The sequence below is a fragment of the Schistocerca cancellata genome, chromosome 1, assembly GCF_023864275.1.
Source record: "Schistocerca cancellata isolate TAMUIC-IGC-003103 chromosome 1, iqSchCanc2.1, whole genome shotgun sequence".
Taxonomy (NCBI): Eukaryota; Metazoa; Arthropoda; class Insecta; order Orthoptera; family Acrididae; genus Schistocerca; species Schistocerca cancellata.
This window is the reverse complement of record NC_064626.1, coordinates 765,838,655-765,846,475: the sequence shown is the minus strand read 5'-3', so window position 1 is coordinate 765,846,475 and position 7,821 is coordinate 765,838,655. Positions and strand designations below refer to the sequence as shown.

Sequence of the window (7,821 nt, the reverse complement as noted above, 5' to 3'; positions counted from 1 at the left end):
TTTTAACTGCCAAGCAGTTCGACTTCGATCTTGACGGTGCGAACCTTTGTTATCACTGTGGGATGCCGTTTTCCATAAGGTGTTCGTGGTGCAAGCTAAAGGTTTGTGTTGAACATTTCTTGAATGTCGACGATATCCGTTTTGTGAGTAGAAACACATGCGTTCATAGAAGTTTGACGCTGCACCTCCCGGACACTCATTTTCTGTCTCTCTCCTGATGCAAATGGTGAGTCGTTAGCAGCTAATACTTTTTCTGTCGGAACTGATAACACACCAGTTTCAAATGAGTCTCACTAAAGACTGAACTCGCGACATCGATCTCAAGGGGTTCCTTGCCAGTAGCGAAATAACAGCCTACAAGAGGTAGCACAGAGGTTCTTAGTTTTTTGGTCTGCTCGCTCGTTCCCGCAGATTCCCACATGCCATTGTGCCCAGCAGAAGGCTACATCTTTCTCTTCTCGTTGAAAAAGGAAGGGAAAGGGTATCCAATGTATCTTGCGTCGTTTCCTACTCTGGATACATTCGCTGCAATGCCAGGAGGGCACTAAGGAGCATCTTTCCACTATGGCGACGCCTTATAGGCTCCAGTGCATTCAGAATTGCATGGAGCTTGGCAATAAATACAGTGCGTTCATTGAGAAGACAACTCATGAAGTCACGGTCGACGGACACTGTGAATTTTGAAAGAAGTCAGTGTTGAATAACTACCAGTCGGGTGGTAGTGTGTGGACAGGGAAGAGTCTGGTGAACAGTGTCTGCTTGAGTGTTTTGTTTATATGGATACGGTGTCTGTTCTTTCGGACATGTCCGAAGTAACAGACACCTTGTCCGTATAAGTATATAGTTCTGGCAATACCGGCCTTGACCTTCTTCTTCTGTGCGGATGCTCACATATTACCCGAACTCTTACGGGACTTGGTAAGAATGTCTTCCACGAATAATGAGTGTGTTGGGTAGGGACACTACGAATGTAGTGTGTGTACATATCAGGTGAGAATGTGGGTCTCGCGGGAGGCGTACGCGAGATAGTTCCTGTTGTCGCACTATCCTCTCCGTCCTCGGTGGCTCAGATGGACAGAGCGTCTGCCATCTAAGCAGGAGATCCCGGGTTCGAGTCCCGGTCAGGGAGCACATTTTCCATTTTCACCTTTCCCCGTTGAGATATCAACACCCGTCAGCAGATGAACGTATTAATACATAATTCTAATTGAGTGTTTTGTTCCGAGAGTGAAGTTCAGTGGAGCTGTGATGGACTGGGCCTGTTTCCCTTGTTTAGTCCTCTTACCATTAGTTTTAGTGTACAATAATTAATACTGCTATACACTATATGAAAACTTTTTACACAGCAATATGCTTCTCAGAGTGTAGAACATGTTGCACTCGGGAACAATGCTAACACCATTACATTGGGGTTCGAGTGGACTGGCGTGCTCAAAGCCCCGAACTGACCTCGTTCGAGAATCTGTGACGTGATCCAAAGTATCCTTGCTAATCATATAGCGTCCATTGAAAATCAGGCGAGAACTGAGCGCCGTTCTTTAGGACGACTGGGATCGAATTGCTAGTTCTTTCAGTTGGACTCTTTCTCTGCGTTTAAGCTTCTTGATGTCATCAAATTTGGGCCGACAAGTTGTTAGCTACAAAAGTGACTTGTTGGAACGAACTGCACTGAGTGTTCGGAGACACGTGGCAATACAAGATTGCCGCATCTCCCAGTGATTTATCTGCATCTGCTATTCCGAAAGCTGCCTTGCGATGGCTGGCGGATGGTACTTTGTGTAGCCCTATTACTTCTCCCCTTTCTTGTTCCAGTCGCGAACGGGTCGCGGGAAGAAAGATTGCTGGTAAGCCTCCCTGTAGGCCCTATTCTCTCTAATTTTGTTTTCACGGTCTTTAAGCGAGATATGTGTAGGAGGAAGCAACTTGACTCTTCTAGGAACGTACGATCTTCGACACTTAACAGTAATCCACATCGAGATGGCTAACGCCTTTCTTGCAGCCTCTGGACTGGAGTAGGTTGATCATCTCCGTGACGCTTTCATGCTTACTGTATGAACCTGTAACGAAATGCACTGCGATTTGGCCTAATTATTGTTAGAATAGTCCCGTATGTAGTCCAATGCCATCACGACATTTCTCGCCAGATTTTTGTTGGTGAAACGTATGTCTTGGCGGTTTCAGCAGAGGTGCGAAGTTACATCCGTTTGAACCCGTCCTGTAGCATATACAGGCAGCGGCGTCATTCAGGTGTCACGATAGCGTGGTTCTCTAAATTGGCTGGACTTACTTCAAAGTTCTCCTCGAACCGAAGCGTGGGGCGTCCCTGGTGCCACTTAAAGATTTTAATCTGCGCCACGCGCCTATCTGTCTCGACCCACTCGACGAACGTGTCCATCCAGCGATGTCGTCTCTACTTCAGAAATGCTGTGGAGCTACCGCAGCGTGTCCGAGAGAAAACTGTTTTTTTGTTCATCTTGTCCTTCTGTAGAAGTACTTGAACAGAATGGAAGCATTGCACAAGGAAATCTTTTCTTTACTAGCTAATTCGCTTTTCCTGCGTGGTATATGAGGATCAACTGCAAGCATCGCTGGTGGAAAGCTTCTCTTTATAGTAGGTAAATCACGTTTCCGATGTAGGATATGAGAAGCCTCGTGATTAAGTCGATCAGAGAGTTTTATGAAGGTTGTCGCGGCTCTCCCAAATCATCAAATTGTAAACAATGTATATGATGTGTTAGTATAGTAACTTATTCCATCATAAAGCATATCCGTCTCACAAAATTTAACAGTTCCTGAGAAACAAGTAAAAAAGTTAATATAGAAAATATCACAGTTTATCGCTCTTGGAATCCAACTAACTACTTCTTTGATCCGTGGTCCACGCATATGTCCAGCATATCTCCTCATACTTCAAGAAGAATATAATAATTCCAATCCCAAAGAAAGATATGAAAATTACCGAACTATCAGTTTAATAATTCCAGTCCCAAAGAAAGATGTGAAAATACCGAACTATCAGTTTAATAAGTCACGGCTGCAAAATACCGACAAGAATTCTTTGCAGACAAATGGAAAAACTGGTAGAAGCCGACCTCGGGGAAGACCAGTTTGGATTCCATAGAAATGTGGGAACACATGAGGCAATACTGACCATATTACTTATATTAGAAGATAGATTAAGGAAAGGCAAACTTACGTTGCTAGGATTTGTAGACTTAGAGAAAGCTGCAATACTCTCTTTCAAGTTCTGAAGATGGCAGGGGTCAAATACATGGAGCGAAAGGCTATTTACAATTTGTACAGAAACCAGATATCAGTTATAACAGTCTACGGGTATGAAATGGAAGCAATGGTTGGGAAGGGAGTGAGGCAGGGTTGTATCCTATCTCCGACGTTATTCATTCTGTATATAGAGCGAGCAATAAAGGAAACAAAAGAAAAATTCGGAGTAGGAATTAAAATCCATGGAGAAGAAATAAAAACTTTGAGGTTTGCCGATGACATTGTAAATCTGTCAGAGACAGCAAAAGACCTGGAAGAGCAGTTGAGGGGAATGGGCAGTGACTTGAAAGGAGGATATAAGATGAACATCAACAAAAGCAAAACGAGGATAATGGAATGCAGCCGAATTAAATCAGGTGATGCTGAGGGAATTAGATTAGGGAATGAGACACTTAAAGTAGTAGACGAGTTTTGCTATTTGGGGAGCAAAGTAAATGATGATGTTCGAAGTAGAGAGGATGTAAAATGTAGACTGGTAATGGCAAGGAAAGCGTTTCTGAAGAAGAAAAATGTGTTAACATCAAGTATTGACTTAAATGTGAGGAATTAGTTTCTGAAAGTATTTATATGGAGTATAGCCTTGTATGGAAGTGAAATAGTTAAGACGAGAAGAGAATAGAAGCTTTTGAAACGTGGTGCTACAGAAAAATGCTGAAGATTACATGGGTAGATCACATAACTAATGTGGAGATACTGAACAGAATTGGGGAGATGAGAAATTTGTGGCACAGCTTGACTAGAAGATGGGATCGGTTGATAGGACATGTTCTGAGGCATCAAGGGATCACCAATTTAGTATTGGAGGGCAGCGTGGAGGGTAAAAATCGTAAAGGGAGACCAAGAGATGAATACACTAAGCAGATTCAGAAGGATGTAGGTTGTCGTAGGTACTGGGAGATGAAAAAGCTTGCACAGGATAGAGTAGCATGGAGAGCCGCATCAAACCAGTCTCTGGACTGAAGACAACAACAAAATCTCCAGTTCATCTTCATCACAATCACAATTATGTCTTTCAGTGCAACTTGTTTCCCGATGACTTTTCTTTTCTGCACTACTAAAAGGAGATGATCTCATGAATGTCCGTAGATGACACTAAAAATCATGCTACAGCAACAAGGGTGTGTCTAACTGAAGGCTGTAATACACAGAGAAGTCAAGAAAAGGTATGTAACCAACAGAGGATGTCAAATATGTTAAGTTTAAAACTGGCTCTGAGCACTATGGGAGTTATCATCTGTGGTCATCAGTCCCCTAGAACTTAGAAGTACTTAAACCTAACTAACCTAAGCACATCACACAACACCCAGTCATCACGAGGCAGAGAAAATCCCTGACCCCGCCGGGAATCGAACCCGGGAACCCGGGCGCGGGAAGCGAGAACGCTACCGCACGACCACGAGCTGCGGACATTATGTTAAGAATGTCGCTGTAATTGTTAGAGAAATACAGTTTGTATATGAAATGTCTTGTTATCACACAGATTTAATCTCAGTACCTAAACTAAGCTGCGTCCGCTCATGCCTTGGAAGGCCCAGCGATACCGACCGACCGCCGTGTCATCCTCAGCCGATAAGCGTCACTGGATACTCATACGGAGGGGGCACGTGGTCAGCACACCACTATCCCGGCCATTTGTAGCTTTCGCGACCGGAGCCGCTACTTCTCAACGATGTAGCTTCTCAATTGGCCTCATAAGGACTGTGTGGACCCCGTTTGACAACAGCACTTGGCACATGCAGACGCTTACCCATGTAAGAGATAGCTAAGGCCGACAGTACTTAACTTCGGTGATCTTATGAGAACCGCTGTTACCACTGCGGCAGGGCCATTGGCCATTGGCTCACGTCAGTATCACGACTGCAATACATATTGATGGGGAATCATCTTCCGAATGCTTACACATATGTCAGGTCCGTGTGCACTTAGGCTCTTTGCAGGATACTGCTAACACAAAATTCCTGTATGGGGTAAATTCTCCAAATTAGCACCCAAAGAATGGAAATCTGAATCAACAAGCACGATAGCAACAGTCAAACCCGCTTATCCACTTTCAGTAGCAGCATTAGGTGAAGCGAAATCAGTGCTACCATTAGGAGAAATTGATGGACCATGAGGGACGTCAATCACCTTTGCTATTCTTTTGTGCTGAAGCTCAACGAACAATTCCTGGAAATAAAATAAATGTAGCATCAGATCGAGTGCCGCTTACTGTGGCGTCCTGGGATCGATGAGGACTGTCTGAGTTTCTCGCCAATGCTCTCCGGCGCTGAGCTAATCGAGAAGATGCTTTCATCCACTGTTAATTACTTAGCACGTAACGGCCTGCTGCACATGTGGCAGCCAGTGAAAGCGGTGGTGCTCCCTAAATTGTCCACGTGTTGCTGGGGAAGCCACTGGTCGCCGGCGACTATGACAGAACACACACGCGCCGCCTGCGCGACAGCGCTACGTAATTTCCATTGGAGTGCGGCCCGGTTGCAAGTCGTAAAGCGATAGCCGCGTCCCGCGTCCTCTAGGAGTGCGCGCGCACACGCGGGCCGCCTAATCTAAATGGCCAATAAAGCGAGCCGGCCCCAGCCGCCGCCCCCAGCCACTGCCCCCGGCGCGACCGCCTGCCCCCGCCGCCGCCAGATAAGGCCGTCCATCAGGCGGACTTAGCGCGACGCGCGCCTGTTTATTATACACGCCGCGCGGGGCAGTAGTGTAGCGTGCTGCGCCACCCCCGCAGAAATGTGTCACTCCTAATCCCTCCATTCAGAAGTCCATCAGCGCAGCCACTCCCCCGCCGTTATTAATAATCCCTGAATCAAATCACTGAAATACACTGCGCCGCTGAGGATGTGACAAGGGCCTTTTCATCGAGCCCTGAAGCCACTGTGACTAAGTGTCCTGCTCCAGTTGCCGCACGTACTCATGTTTCTTACTAGTTTCTCTCCCCACAGCGATTCCATAAAATCTTACTGCGATCACCCACCGCATGCGTCTGCTAAACAACATAACCTTCTAATTTACATCTTCCTGCTCCAGAAGCCACTTTACAGGTCTACACCTGTAACAGGGTGATTTAAAATTCCTATTACAGGCTTCTAGAGGTTTGATGTAAAATCAGTGTGAAGATCGTACCACTTTCAAATTGAAACATCCCCTTAGAAAAATTAATGAATTACTGTGCTGATAAACCCCCTACGTTATTTGATTTTCAAGCAGCTGAATAAAACTGAACGTACTCAGACATTACTCTCTTTACTTATTCTGATCAACCCCAAAAGTGACACACAATATTTTTAGCGCAAGGCAATCTGACTTTCAATAATCCCTACAAAAGAATGGCCCTGACTAACAATAACCTATACCTTTCATGAATGCCGGCCGCTGGTGGCCGAGCGGTTCTGGCGCTACAGTCTGGAACCGCGCGACCGCTACGGTCGCAGGTTCGAATCCTGCCACGGGCATGGATGTGTGTGTTGTCCTTAGGTTAGTTAGGTTTAAGTAGTTCTAAGTTCTAGGGGACTTATGACCTCAGCAGTTGAGTCCCATAGTGCTCAGAGCCATTTGAACCTTTCATGAATGACTTACCGCACAAAAATCTTCGTTACTCGAACTACTGCAATACAGCGAGCGCCACTACTGCCAGCTAAATAAAGGATTCTAACTACTGTAGGCACTAACTACTGATAGACATAGTTAGCAAATGAAAGATTTTGATAGAGAACAAACAATGTATTTACCTTAATAGTGTTCAAAAGTCATAATATATATATGAGTCCATGACATCCAGTCTTACAAATTTACTCTCTCTGATGGACACACGTCCAGATCATCCGCTCTCAAAACTCCGCCATCTCACTCCCCACATCCACCACTGCTGGCGGCTCACCTCCAACTGCGCAACGCTGCGCGCTGTTCACATCCAACTGGCCAACACTACAATAGCGACTATTCCAACAATGTCAACCAGCCACAGACTACACACACAGCACAGCCAGTGATTTTCATACAGAGCACTATGTGTCGTTACCAATATAAAACCTAAACAGCCTAATTACAAAATCTCCAGCTTCACAATACGCACACAAGCTGAGAAGAGAAAGCCATCGACGGTCCCTGTTGCAATCATGACATCATCTAAATTTTCGGCCAACTTTAATGACTGAGAGAAACTGCCATGTTGTGTGTGGTGCTCTAGGGACGCTCTGCACTCTCAACTTTGAAGAGGACGTCCTTCGTCACACAGAAGACACTCTGAGTACTCGAAACACTGTCCATGCCATGTGCTCCTACAGCATACACGTCAGAGCTCATTGTCCTAGATGTGTGCATACGTGAGGAGGGAGATTTGGATGTGATTCGGTCCTCAAAATGATTTTACATCCAAATGGCACATTACTGGACATGAGTTCCTTATCAAAAATTCATCTACTACGACCCCTCCACAACCCGTAGAAGTCTGAAATCGGCATTTTCTATGACCCTGTAAGCCTATACATTGTGTATCATAATTAAAAACGAAAACGGACAAGAATATCGAAACAGAAGCGA

General features: G+C 45.2%; 1 non-coding gene across 1 annotated transcript; it reads left to right on the top strand.

Moving 5' to 3' along the window:
- The first annotated feature begins 1,055 nt into the window (after positions 1-1,055).
- Trnar-ucu (transfer RNA arginine (anticodon UCU)) lies at positions 1,056-1,129 on the top strand. The gene has a single exon. It is a non-coding gene; the product is annotated as a tRNA-Arg (tRNA).
- The last annotated feature ends 6,692 nt before the right edge of the window (positions 1,130-7,821 follow it).